General features: G+C 64.0%; 1 protein-coding gene across 7 annotated transcripts in view; it reads left to right on the forward strand.

The window, feature by feature from the left end:
• The window catches only part of BCOR (BCL6 corepressor), an 82,301-nt gene that overhangs the window by 12,227 nt on the left and 56,940 nt on the right, over positions 1 to 13,134 (forward strand). For 2 of the 7 annotated variants that reach the window (XM_015632494.3, XM_015632521.3), the window contains exon 1: positions 11,129 to 11,712. The exons of 1 other annotated variant lie outside the window; for it this stretch is intronic. The gene's annotated coding sequence lies outside the window, so the exon portion shown is untranslated. Of the gene's footprint in view, positions 1 to 11,028; positions 11,109 to 11,128; positions 11,713 to 13,134 lie in introns of those variants that run through there. 4 more of the 7 variants (XM_015632532.3, XM_015632516.3, XM_015632500.3 and 1 more) reach the window with 3 other exon arrangements.

A 13,134-nucleotide genomic window follows, 5' to 3' on the forward strand; every position in this document is an offset into this window, starting at 1 on the left:
GCCGCCGGGGCACGGGGGGAGCCGGCGGCCCTTCGCGGGAGGCCACGAGCGAACGTCGTTCCTGCCGTGAGCTCCGCGCTAACGAGGCGCAGCGGCCGGGCCGGGCCGGGCTCATCGCTTCCCAGCCGGCCGGTAATCCCATTAGTGCCGTCGCGTTTGGGGAGTAAAGCGCCCGGCGTCCCCGCCCGGCCTCGGGAGAGCAGACAAAGGTCTACGAAGCAAGGCCCTGCGGCCGTGCCACGCCGGCCGGCCCTGTTAATGTTCAATCGGGAGCCGGAGAGCCGTGCCTCTCCGTGCCGGGGGGGCGCCGACCCCCGCCCGCCGCTGCAGGGCAGCCCGCGACGAGGCCGGTCCAACGCAGCACGCCTGGCCGCCTTGCTCCGCCAGGATATTTTCTCCCTGGAAGTTATGCTAAAATAACATTTGTGTGCACGTTAATGATTTATTTATGTGGCTAATAACGCTCACATTCTCGCTGATATTTGTCTAGGCGAAAGACCAGCTGCGAAATGCCCCGCAGCTGTAGCCAGAGCTAGAACAGAGTGCCTTGGAACCAGAAATCAATGCTCCTGAAATGAACAAGTGGACAACTTATTAGGCTCAGTCACTCCACACGCCGTCCCCTGATAACGAATAGATGAAGTAGACGCCGGAGAAGGGACATGCCTGGGAAGGCCACACATGCCTGCTCCTTCCCGGAGGGGCTGGGTAACACCGCGGGGCACAGCCAGCCGCACGGACATCCCCGGGCAGGGCAGGGAGCCGTGACACGGCACCCGCGGGCTGCCTAGGGTTAGATGGTGATAAAATACAGCGAACGCCCGAGAGAGCGGCTCCGGGGGTCACTGATAAAGGTGTCCGGTTTCCCTGCTGCTCCAGAGAGCACAACCGACAGGTTCAGCGAGATCACGTAGTCGTGGCTTCTCTGCCTAGAAACAGTCACGCTAATTTTGCATTTTTACCATCCACAGGGAAGAAAAATACCTGTCGTCCCGCAATGCAAATCCTTACGCAAATAGATCTGCGGGTGCACAGGGAGCTGCTGGCAGCCTGACCTGCCAGTCCAGAGTTGCTGGCCCCGAGTTCAGAGGTGTCGGCCAGCAGCGGCACGCCTCAAAAGCACATGGGATCTTGAAGACTCCCTGATAGCCCCTCCGAACTTGCTGCTGCCTCAGGAAAGTCCGAGAAAGAGCCTGCGGTTAATCTCCGAGGCCTTCAAACATCCCTGGCGAGCAGCGCCCCAGCGCTAAGTGCAATTAACATAACAGACACTAAAATAGGAGAGCGGCGCTGAATTTAATTTGCAGGCTTAGGAAATTAAAAAAAAAACAACAGACCAAAAAAAACACCCCACAACAAAAAAACTTAGCACTTAGAGCGGTCTGGTGATGAACGCAAGAAGTGATGTGGAAGGCAGCGGAGTAGCCCCTTCTGCTTCAGAGCGGGGCCGCAGCCAGTTCCGTGGACCCTCTCCGTGAGTCGGGACCACCTTGGTGCGCGGAGGTTTCTAGACAGGTAAACTCCTCAGACAGAGATTGCCTCCCGCTGCATCGCGGCTCGCCCCCCACCCCCGGCGACCGCTCCCGTGGCGACCAGGGCAACCGCAGCGCGACCAGGTCGCCGGCGCGGGCAGGCACCTCCCTGAGCCTCCCTGCTGCCCGCCCCTACACCCACACACCTAGATCCGGCTCACTTTCCTGCCCCCGCTGCCCCTGGGGAGCGGAAGGACACGGATGGGGGGCAGAAGGGACGGGGTAACCCCCTCCCCGCTTTTCCTTCCCCCTCCCCCCCCGCCTCCTGCAAACTGCCGCTGAAGTTCACAAAAGAGCGAGACATAAAGAGATCGAGGTTTCCGAGAAAAGGGAGAGGCGAAAATAGCGAGGTAAAGAAAAAGGAAAAAAACAAAAATCGTCGCAACAGAGGGACCCACCGACCGGCTGGGAACCTGGTGGTATCCGGCCGGGGAAGAGGGGGGAAAGGAAGGAGCAAAGAGGGCTTTAAAAAACTGGAAGGCAAAAGCTGTTGGGGAGGAAGTGTAAACCGAGAGGGAGGCTGGGGGAGGGGAGAGAGCGCCATCTTTTCATGTCACAGTCACAGAGACAGCGCTGGGCTCGGCCACAGTGTCTCGGTTTCTTTTTAACAGCGGAAAACGTGCGATTAGCAGGCAGACGGGCGGAGACTACCAGCCCTGCGCGCACACACAGCCCGCAGCTCTGTCTCCGCGCCGTGTAATCCCAGCGCTCAGCCCTTCTGCACCCCCTCATTAAAAACCCGGAGATTTCCTCCTCCTCCTCCGCTCTCCGAGGAAAACAACGCCTGCCACCGCCTGAACCGTGGCAGCGCCGCCCGCCCCGCACCGTCCGCCCGAAGGCCGCCCAGAGGCCCCGCGCTCCCCGGCGCCCCGCACGGCGAGCTGCGCGGGCCCCGGCACTCGGCCCCTGTTCCTCTCGGGAGGCCGATTCTCGCTCCCCCCGTCTCAAAGGGCCGCCCCCGATGGGACGCACAGTGGGGGCTAGGCGGGGTGTGGGGAAAGCTGCCTACAGCCCCCTCTGTCCCCCGTTTCCCGTCCCGTCCCCAGGGACGGCAGCTCCCCCGCTGCCAGGGCGGCTGCTCGTTTCCCCCCCGCGCCCTCCCTTTATCCATCCCGAGGGCGAGGGTGGGGTGTGCCGAGCCGGAGCTCCCCGCACTGGGGCCGGCGGCGGGGAGCAGCGCTGAGATCGCCCGGGAGCCGGCGATCCCGCGGTGGAGCCGGGCACCACCGCCCACGGCCCCATGAACAGCGCTTTATTCCGCAGCGCTCAAACCCCTCATTGTGTTTGGCAGAATCACCTGCCTCCTCCGGAGCCGAGCGATTAATTTAATGCGATACAGAGTGCGCTCCCTCCCGGCCCCTCCTCAGCGGGGAGATTTCCGCCGGGCGCTCCGCGCCGCGGAGGAGGGGCACGGCACAGCACGGCACGGCACGGCGGGGCACGGCACAGCACAGCAAAGCGGGCTGGCATCCTCCGAGCACCGGCTCTCCCGGCGGCGCCCGGGGAAACATTCCCCGCCCGGTAGCGGTGGAGCGACAGCTCCAATCGGAGTCGCACACAAGCATCCGCCGCGCAGACCTGCTCGGTGCCCGGGGGGGGATGCGAGGCGGGCGGGGGCCGAGCCGTGCCTGGCCAGGGGATTTGATGGGTCGTTGGCTGCGCCTGGGGAAAGGCGGGCGGGAGGGGGGCGGTTGGCTGCGCCTAGCGATGGGGGATTTGAGAGGGAAGGGGAGGGGGGCTGAGCTCGGTGGAGGGGGTGCTGACTGCCGCGACTGCTGAGGACGGCGGCTGTTATTATTGTTATTACTGTTATTGTTATTTTTAGGGGGCGGCGATGGTGGGAGCGAGGGGGGTGGGGCGGTCCGCGCTCGGCAGGGGGGCGACGTTGTAGGGGGGCCGCCGGCTGCGCCCGCGGAAGGGGCATGAGGTGAGGGCGGTGGGAGAAGCGTCTCCTCTGTTTCTAATAAAGGAAACGACTTTTATTGAACGATAAATGCAGGGGAACGAAAGTCGTGTGGGTGCGCCTGGTGGGGGCGATTGATTTGGTAGGGGAGGGGTGACGGCTGCCCGTGCCGGCGCGGGCTGTTTGGGGCGGGAGGGGCCGGCTGGCCTCGGCCGCTCCTGCCCGGGAGGGATCACGGGGAGGGGGCGTTGGCCGCCCCGGTGGAAGGGGACGAGGGCTGCCCCTGTTGGTGGGGGGGCTGAAGCGGGGGAGTGCGGGATGCTCGCGGTGGGGGGTCCGGCGGGAGGGGGACGCAGGCCACGGGGTGGTGCCGCCTGCCCCTCTCGGGCGAGGGGGGGGCTGAGGGGGAGGTGTCGGCTGCGCCTTGCCAGTTGGGATTTGATAGGGGCGGTAGGAGACACGTCTCCTGTTTCTAATAAAGGAATCGGCTTTTATTGAAGGATAAATGCAGAGAACCAAAGTCGTGTGGGCTGCAGCCGCCGAGCTTCGTTAGCTGCCGATGTGACTGTGAAGATAAAACGCTCCACAATAAGTCGAGCGCGAACAGCGCCGAGGATGGGGACGCGCATTCCCCGATGGCCTTGGCCTCCGGCCCCCTCAGCCCCGGCCCCTCGGCCCCGGCCCCGCGGCGGAAGGTGCCCGGGGAGCCTCAGAGCGTGTTAACGGCTCGGCCTTGGGACTTCGCCAAGTTTCTCTGACTTAGGGGAACTCTGGGGATGAGTAATCGCGCCAGGCTAGGGTTTGGGAGGGAGTTTTTTTTTTTTTTTTCGCTCGCTCGCTCTCTCCTTTTTTCCCCTTGTCATCAGCAGCTGACCCACTCACTTCGAGAGCACGGCATCGACGGGTTTCTGGGAACGGCGGCAGGAGGAGATCGGGGGTGTGGCGAGCCAGGGGAAGCCCCCCCACGTCTTGGCTCCCCGCCGAGCCGCTCCGGCTCCGCTCCGGCCCTGAGCGCGTTGGGGCAGCGCGGGGTCGCTGCTATCACGTTTCCCGTGCGGTGCCCTCGGTGTGTCTTTGCCGGGGGACAAGGGGACGCACACACACCCCTTTCCACACACACTCCGCTGCCTCACGTGGAGGCCCGTGTGGAGGTTTCCCAGGGCAGCGAGGACACGGTGCTGCCGCGCCTTGCCTCGGGAAGGTGTCCGTAAGCCTTTTCTACTCTACATCTCAGTTTATCGCAGGTGGCGACGGCTCAAGAACGGGAGGGGGAAACTGCGGGCCCGGGGGAGGCCCCCGGGGACTGGGAAGCAGCGCGAAACCCCGGTCGTGGCAGCCGCGCCGGGTCGGGGCGGAGCAGCGCCCGCATCCTGCCCGCAGGCCTCGGGACGGGCGCGGCGGGGCCTTGCCCGGTGCCGCAGAGGGCAGGGCCCCGCCGTGCGCACCGGGCACCCTGCCCGCACACGGCCTCCGCCTGTGCCTGCCGGGCAGCGGGGCGCGGGGGCGGCCCAGAGGCTCAGAGTCAGAACCGACTCGACGCCGAGCACGGCCGCCCACAGCAGAGCCCGCAGCTTGGCTGGGGACAGGCCGGGGTGGGGGAGTGTCGCCGTCGGGGGTGCTGCAGCCAAACGAACTGGGAAAGGCAGCCTGGCTCTCGCTTTTCCTCACCCGCCTCAGCCCGTGGGGCTTTCCCTAGCGCAGCTCTCTGCCCACTCCGCGGGCAGCGAGGGGCCGCGTCCCCCGCCTGCGACGGGGACGGGGAGCGGGCACGGCCGGGAAGCGGCGGGGAGCCGCTAATCTCGGCGCCTGACAGGTTTCGGTCCTCTGATTACCTGCGTGATTTGGCTTCCGAGAGGCGCTCTATGAAGCGGCTGCTGCCCTTGTTTGGGTACCGCGATGGCGGGGGGGCGCGGGGGAATGACGGTGTACAGAGATGAAGTGAGGACGGGGTTTTAAATGGCACTTCTGAACGGAAAATACTTTTATTTTCCCTTGGATTTTTGAAGCTGCTTTCGAAATGAACATTTTCTGAGATAAGAGGTGACCGATCAGAATCGCTGGGGGGAGGTTGTAAGCAGACGTTTTGCCCCAGCTTACTGTTATCTTATCTTTCACACTTGCAGGGCGAAAAAGTGGCTTATCTTTATACCCACCCCCCTCTCGCCTTAATTGCTAAAAACACTGTGAAGTGTTAAGTACAGGACTAAAGAATCTCTCCGCGTGTCTGCCATGCGAGTGAAGGGGCGGGAGCGGGGGGGTTGTCCGATTTTAAAAATTAGGGGCTTTTCTCTGGAAAGGTACACACGTGTACGCGCCGGGAGCCCCTCCCTGCCCTCGCTCTGCTGCTGCTTTGATGTTGCAGGCTCTCATTTCATATGTATGCACCCCGACGAGCCACCCGCCGCTGCCGGGCTTCCAGCCGGGGCGCAAATCCCGCTCGGCACGCCGGCGAGCCCGGGGGCCGCGCCGCGGGGCGCGGGCGCGGAGGGCGGCGGAGGCCTCCGCTGTCACCTCTGGGGCGGAGTGAATAACCCCAGTGTTTATGAACCCGGGCTCGGAATTGGTATTCAGCGCCGAGCCACCGTCTCCTCGCTTTCACTCCCCACCCCCTTCGAAACAAAACACAACACAAAAACAAAACCAGAAGGAGGACGGAGGTGATTCATCGACTGTATCCAATTATTAACATACAAGCTGTAGTCTGCACAAACACACCTTCAAACCATGGCGGTTCCCCCGGCCGCCGTATTATGTTTAAACTCGGGAGCACGGTGGCTTCTGTTCCTCCGCCAAGTCACCGTTCGCTGCCGTTCCTCCCCAGGCCGCCGAGAGCCGGGGCCGGGCCGCAGCCCGAACCTCGCGGGGCTCAGGGACCCCACCGGGAAAAGGGGTTGTAGCCTTCAGCTCCCGCGCATCGCCTTCAAAGGCGAAGGCTCAACCTCGCCCGCGTCGCTTTCCGCCGGGCCGGGGTTTTGTGTGGCTCCCGTTCCCGTTCGCCCGCCGAGCCCTCCACGCCGCCCTCCCTCCGAGCCCCACCGCTGCCCCCCGCTGGGCTGGGGGGAGGCGAGGAGAGCGACAACCTCGCCGCCGCTATTTTTACTCCCCTCCAGACTTGTGCGGCGCACGCCCCCTCCCCTGCAGGGCCTTGCCTAGCGGCTGCATCTCGCCGCTCTCAGGAGCGGCCGGGGCCGCCCGCCTTTCACCTCCGCCTGCCCCGCCGGCCCCGCCGCCGGCACGGCCCGGCCCCTGCGCCCGGGGCAGCGCCCGCAGCAGCCCGAGGGGACGGGGCGGGGGTGGGGGACACGCACACGGGCGCGCCGCAAGCGCACAAAATGGCCGTGGTATGCAAGTGGGAGAGGTGGAGGGGGCAGCTCGCAGCCAGCCTGCCCTCCCCTTGCAGCTGGGCTGCCCCCCTCCTTCCCCGCACCGGGGCCCGGGCCACGCATCGAGTCCCAGTAGGCTCGGCGCTGCGAACTCTGAGCTCTGCCCGGGCCCGGCGAGCGCTTCCCCCGGCTGCGGTGCAGCAGGCCGAGCTCCCCGGCTGGGGACAGGCCGATAGTGCGAGTGTTTGCCTGCCTGCCCCTGCCGGACTGTCCGCTCCAGCCGGCCAGCGGGGACCGGAGGACAGCGGGCATCTCCGCTCTTTTGTGGAGTAGGGAAGGGGTGCGGAGCGAAGCAAACGCAACCGGAGCGATTTGTCATTTGCCTTTGTGAGAAAAGAGAGCGGCGCATAGTCCGTGAACCGAGCGCATTTCGGGCTCTTTTGGGGAGACGGAAAGAAAATTATGGATCTCCTGTCAACGGAGTAGCCCTGAACTACGAAGTAAAATTATAGTTCTTCTGCTATGCAAAACCCCTTTGATTGCACGAGGAGTTTGCATGGCAGTGTAACAATATGCTGACGCCGTGTCAGGTCTGAAAGCGCTGCAGACCCTGTATAACGCCAATTGAGGCTTGTCTTGTTTTGTTATTCAGATTTCTACACTTCCATTAAAAACAGCCTTACAATAACCAATGATAAAGGTCTGATTTAAGACACACTCAAGCAGGGCAATTCAGAGCTTAGGACAGTGATCTGTTATTTATAGGCTTTTCCTAGCACTCATCACCAGGCTGTCTGAGCACCTCGTTCGCATTAATTCATTTTACCTTCGCAGCGCCCATCTCCCCTCTGTCTCATTTCCCCGTGCCCGAAGGACTCGAGTGCTCCGGTTGCCGTTTGGTGAGCAGGGGAGCGGGGCCATGGAGGGGCCAGGGCCCGGCCTCGCCACTCCTGCGCTTTAACCCCCAACTTTCTGAGGTGCGCGGACTAGGGGCGCGGGGAAGCTTCCAATTAGAGGCGGCGCTGGAGGTAAATGAGAGCCGGCATAAAGCCATCCCACTTGGAAGCCTCCTGCGAGAAGCCTATTCTGCCATTAACAATGGATTTGTCTTTACGAGGAGGTTAAGTACTTAGCATTATCGGGAGCAGCCGTTTTTGCGAGCGCATCCTCGCCCGGCTCCTCGGCGGCCGCAACAGCAGCGACAGCGCGGAGCCCCCCTCCCCTCCCGGGGAGAGAGCAGTGTGCAGCGGCCTGACCCGGGGGTCAGCTCCCTCCGGGGCGTGTGGGAGGGGGGGAGGCCGCCCGGTAATCCGCAAGGCAAGAGCATGCTTTGAATTTTCCGGGGTTAGCTCGGCGGTACCCTTCGGAGCCGCGCTGGGGAAGGCGGCGGGGCGCGCAGCCGGCCGGGGCAGGTCGCGGGAGGAGCGAACTGAAGCCCCAATGTGTTCAGCGGGAGACGCCAGCCTCCCGCTGCAGAGCTCGGGGACCCGGGGAACAAAAAAGGCACAGAGGCGAACAAGCGCGGGTCTGTTCGTCCCCGTCACGAAGGAAGCTGCGTTCACAAAGAAAGTTTACGGTTAAAAATAAAAGTGGAGCAAGTTTACCCCGAGATAACTTTAAGTCATTAGTGAAAAACAAAAAAATCAACCACCACTGCCCCAAGCATCCAGCCCCACGCTGTAGGCACACGCTTGTGATCCGGATTTCGCAGCCAGGGGGAAGGGAAGCGGGCGACTTTTGTGATACAAGTGCGGGCCGCTGGCACCGCAGATCCAGACCTGTGGGGAGAGACAAAGCCCAGATCAATGAAGTCGGGAAGCCGCGGCTGCGGCCACCTCGCCAGGAAACGCTCTAGTTCTGCTTTCATATCGAAAGAAGCAATTTTAATGAGGTTTTCCTAGGAAAAGGGGGAAAAAAAAAATCCAACAGAGGCCTCCCCTCCAGCTGTGTGCCTGTAACTCACGTGTGTTCAGTCTAATAACTTTTAATGTCTAGCCCTAAAACATCTTTATAAAAAATAGCTTTACAGCGTAATAGGCCAGGTGTCCTTCTGCTTGTTATTGGAGATTAAAAAAACATGTGGGAGCCTTTTCAGATGCGTGGCCCTCCGCGCCAGGATCAAACCCGGCCGCTACTCGGGACAGTGCTCCCCGCCGGCCAGCACGGTGGGACCGGAGCCCCGTTCCCCGGCGACTTCCAGGGCTCCCCTGCGAGGAAGCTGAGCGGTGCGGCTGCCGTTTCGGGTTTCAGATGGTGGATATTTCACTTCTGCTTTGAGACGGGAGAGTTTTTTAAGAGACGCAGTGAACAGTGAAACTCCAATGCCCGTGATGGCAGTTTCATGAAATGCCAACCCTCTGGCCATGACCCGTGTCACATGCGTGTGTGTATGTGTGGGGTGTGTGTGCTTTTCTCTGGACTCTGTGTCCTTTTCCCGAGCATTGGGCGACCCCCCACTTTTTTTTTTTCTTGTTTTTTCTTTGTTTCCCCAGACGTAGCGTAGGTTCTCTATTAAAAGCTTCTGGATTTGGGGGAGGAGGGGGAACTTTAGTAGGAACAACTTTGGAGAACTCTCATTTTTCCACCTTCAGAGATACGCAGCGGCGCAGAGCAGGCAGGCATCCCCGGCCGTCCTGCTCTGGCGTTGAATTCCCATCGCCCTGCGTGCTGCTCCGGCGCCCTCGGTGAGGGAAGCTTTGGCAGCTCATAGCGTCTCTGCAGCCTTCTCGCGCAGGGTCCTGAACGAGGCGATTAAAATCCCCCCCGGGGCAAACTGTCCGCGTTAATCGCCTGGCGTTTGGCTGGCAGTGGCTCCCACACGGAGCGGCGGCGAGAAGGGCTCGATGCGGCGCCGGCGGCGCTGAGGTGGCAGAACTCCGGCTTCCCCGGGACGGCGCCGGGAGGTGCGGGGGAGCAGTGGGGCCGAGAGCCGCCTGGCCCTGAGGCCGGGGCCGCCCCGGGAGCTTCCACGCCGCGGGCTCTGCGGGACCAAACCTGGGAGTATCAGCGGGGATGGGCGTTATGAACGTGAAATTTACGAGTCGAGCTCGCCGAGCCAAAAGTTGCCTTGCCAAAGTAAATAGATGCAGCCGATAACTAGCAACCCGGGTAGATTAAAGGGCTCCACGATCCGGGCAGAAATCTTAAAGCAGCCTTAGAAATGCCAGCTAGGGAAACGGCTCTTCAGTCGTGACCCCACCCCGGGTTGCCACACTGCTCACGCCGGGTAAAAAGCGCGTTAAGGGCTGCCAAAGCCGGATCAGGCGAAAACGCGCTTTAATAAGGTCCCCCTCGGCCCCCCCCCGCCCCCCGCAATGCAGACGTTGACAAACGAGTGGCTTTTTTTCCCATCCCGATTCAGAGCTCCGAGAAGCGGGCCGGGAGGGAAGCGCGGAAATCAGCGCGGCAGAGCCGCGGACCACGCGAAGTTGGGGGCGGCGGGTGGGACCAGAGAGGGCCCCCGGGTTGGGGGGCGACACCCCACCCCCCCTCCGCGAGCGTGAGAGGCTGCGGGGTTCGCTCGTGGTGTGACCCCTGCGGGGGGTTACGACGGCTGCGAGCCCTCGGCAGGTCCTGGGGGAGCGGGGATGCCTTTGCGCGACGGGGGGAACCCGGAGCCGGCGGGTGTGACTGGGGGCGCGGGCTGCATCGCCGGCGGGTATTCCGGGCGCCGCTGGGATCACGGGGGGAGCAGGGCGGGGGTGCCCGGGGCTCCCGGCGGAGGAGCCGGGGGCGATCGGGGTGGCGGGGGGTGGCAGCGCGGCGCGACCCGCCGCGGAGGCTCGCAGCGATGTCTGGCAGCGCCGCCGCCGCCGGGGTTTTGACAGCTTGGCGGAGCGGAGTGAACGGAGCTTTATGGTAATTGCGGTTCTCCACTGGCCTTCTGGGTAGCGAGAGAGGGGAGTATCGGCGGGGCGGGGGGGGGCGGCTTTCCCCTCCTGCCTGCCGGGGAGCGCGGGAGTGCGGAGTCCCCCCCCGGGGCGCCGCAGCTTGGCAGCGACCTGTGCCAGCCGGGGAGAGCGGGCGAGGCGAGGGGCTGGCGGCGCGGCGAGGGGGGGCAAATCAATTAGTCAGGGCAAGGGGGGAGCGGGCGAGCGGCCGGGCGAGCCCTGCCTGAGCAGGGAAACGCAGCCAGGGGAGGGGGAAACTTGCTGAGGGAAAAAGCGGTGGCGGCGCTGCTGCCGCTGCTGCTGCTGGCGGCGGCTCCCTCGGTGCAGCGCCTGCCTGGGGGGAGGGGAAGGGAGGGGAGGCGACGGCTGGAGGAGGAGGAGGAGGAGGAGGGAGAGAGGGAGGGGGGATGCGAGGGGAGCGCAGCGTGCAGCAGACGGAGCCCGGTCTCCCAGCGGCAAGGTGAGGAAGAGCGGCTTTCCCGGCGGACTAAAGAGGGGAGGGGGGGGCAGAGGAAGAAAAAGAGAGAGAGAGAGGAGGAGAAGAGGAGGAGGAGAATTAAATCCCCAGCCACACACACACAAAGCCGCGGCGGCCAGGGCACGGGAGACGGCGGCGCGGGCGAGATGTGGGGAGCGCCGCGCTCGCCAGCGCAGGAACTTCGCCCGGAGCAAGCCAGCAACATGGCGCTGCCAAACCAGAGCCGGCAGCCGGAATGAGCATCGCGGGCTGCCGCTCCCACTCCCTCTGCTGAGCCCAACCGAGCCGAGGAGCAAAGCCCTTCCCGCGGGCACCTGCCCCGTCGGCGCAGAGGGCGGCCACGCTCCTGCTCCCCGCGCCCCGCAGGTCCCCGGTCTTTCCGCGCCCCTTCCCCGACCCGCCCGCACTGGGGCAAGCCGCGACACACGCACCCACGGAGAAGGGGAACGGGATCGTGAAACTTTTCTCGCCTCTTCCTCCCACACCCGACGGGGCTGCCCTTCAGGGAGAGCGGCAGGGCCAAGCGACGGTGTGGGGACCCGCGTCTCGGACCGCGCACGCCACAGCCCCGCGGCGCGGCAGGAAGGTCAGTGTTCCGCTCCGCGAGCAGCTCCCGTGCGGAAGCGGCGCCGCCGAGTCCCGCGGTGTCGGGGCGGCTGCGGGGCTCCCCTCAGCCGCCCGCGGGGAAGGCACAGCGGCGGCGCGGCGGAAAGTTACGGCGCGGGGCAGCGGAGCTCGGGCGGGAGCGGCGGGCAGGAGGGTCTAGCGAGCGCCTCCGGGACCGCGGTGTCGGAGGGGAAGTTCGGAGGCAGTTGTTTGTGGAGATGCCTGTTTGGGGCAGCGGAGGCGGGGGTAAGCCCCCGATCGAGTTGTCGGCTCCGGTGCGCCCGTGTGGAGAGTGGTGGTGGCGGTATTCCCGTCGTCTCGCACTTTGTGATTGGGAAGGCGCCGGAGCAGCGGCGTTACGGGGGATCCCGTGGGACGGGGCGAGCAAGGAGCGGCGCTGCCGGCTCGCGGAGCGGGGAGAGCTTTAGCGCCGGTCGGGCTGGGCTCCGCGCTCCTCGCCGAGAGCAACGCGCGCTCCGCCGGCGGCGGGCAGGTGAGCGGCGGGGAGAGCCCGCTGCCGTCTGCCTCCTTCTCGCCGGGAGATCCCGCTGCTGGCTGCCTTCTCTCCGCCGGGAGAACCTGAGGCGCTGCTCCCCCCTGTCCCCCCGCCCCGGCGGGGCGGGCGCCGCAGCGCACGTGGGACAGGGCGGCCCGGGGCTTTCCCGTGCGCGAAGCTGTGCTGGCGTGAGGTCCGGCGTGACACGGAAGTTTAGTCAGGCCGAAAATGTAGTTTGGAGTTGGGAGAGAGAGCCGGAGAGAGGCTCGGGGCTTGCCATCCATGGGCCGGCCGGAGGGGGACGGTCAGGCGGGGAGGCAGCGGAGGCTGCTTTGTGAAGCCAGGGCCAAGTGGGGCGGCTCTGCGCAGCATATGAGGCATGCATTTGATGTTCGCGGAGCGAGTCCGGGGGCGAGGACTCTGGAGCGTTCACGTTCCTCTTTCTTTCTCGATGTGTGTATGTTGGGTGTTTTTTGTTTGTTTGGTTTTTTTTTCTTTTCCCTTCTTCCTCTCTCCCTCCTTCTCGTTTCCGCGATGTCTGTCGGATTCCGGGTTTGGTGATCGTAGAGGGGGCGAGGGGAAGGGAAGAGCACCTCCCCCATCTACCCCAACAAGTAAAAAAAGCTCCGACCATAGCGAGTGGTGTAAAACTGACAAAGTGTGGGGACTGACTTTAATGGTATCGCCTCGGAGCTCCTCGCAGCATTAATTCCCACTAATGAATCTTTTCCAGAAACTCCGTTCATTGCTTTCATCTGCTCTTTAGAGCCCGCAGCTTTTGTATTCGTGTTTGCATTAAAAAGGGGGGGGGCCAACCCGCACCACGTAGCCAAGCCCGGATTTTCCAAAGGTTTCTATTAACTTTTTTTTCCCCGCCCCCTCCCCGTGGCCCTACCGCGGGGGACG

This window comes from Parus major, chromosome 1 (genome assembly GCF_001522545.3).
Source record: "Parus major isolate Abel chromosome 1, Parus_major1.1, whole genome shotgun sequence".
In the NCBI taxonomy this organism is placed as follows: Eukaryota; Metazoa; Chordata; class Aves; order Passeriformes; family Paridae; genus Parus; species Parus major.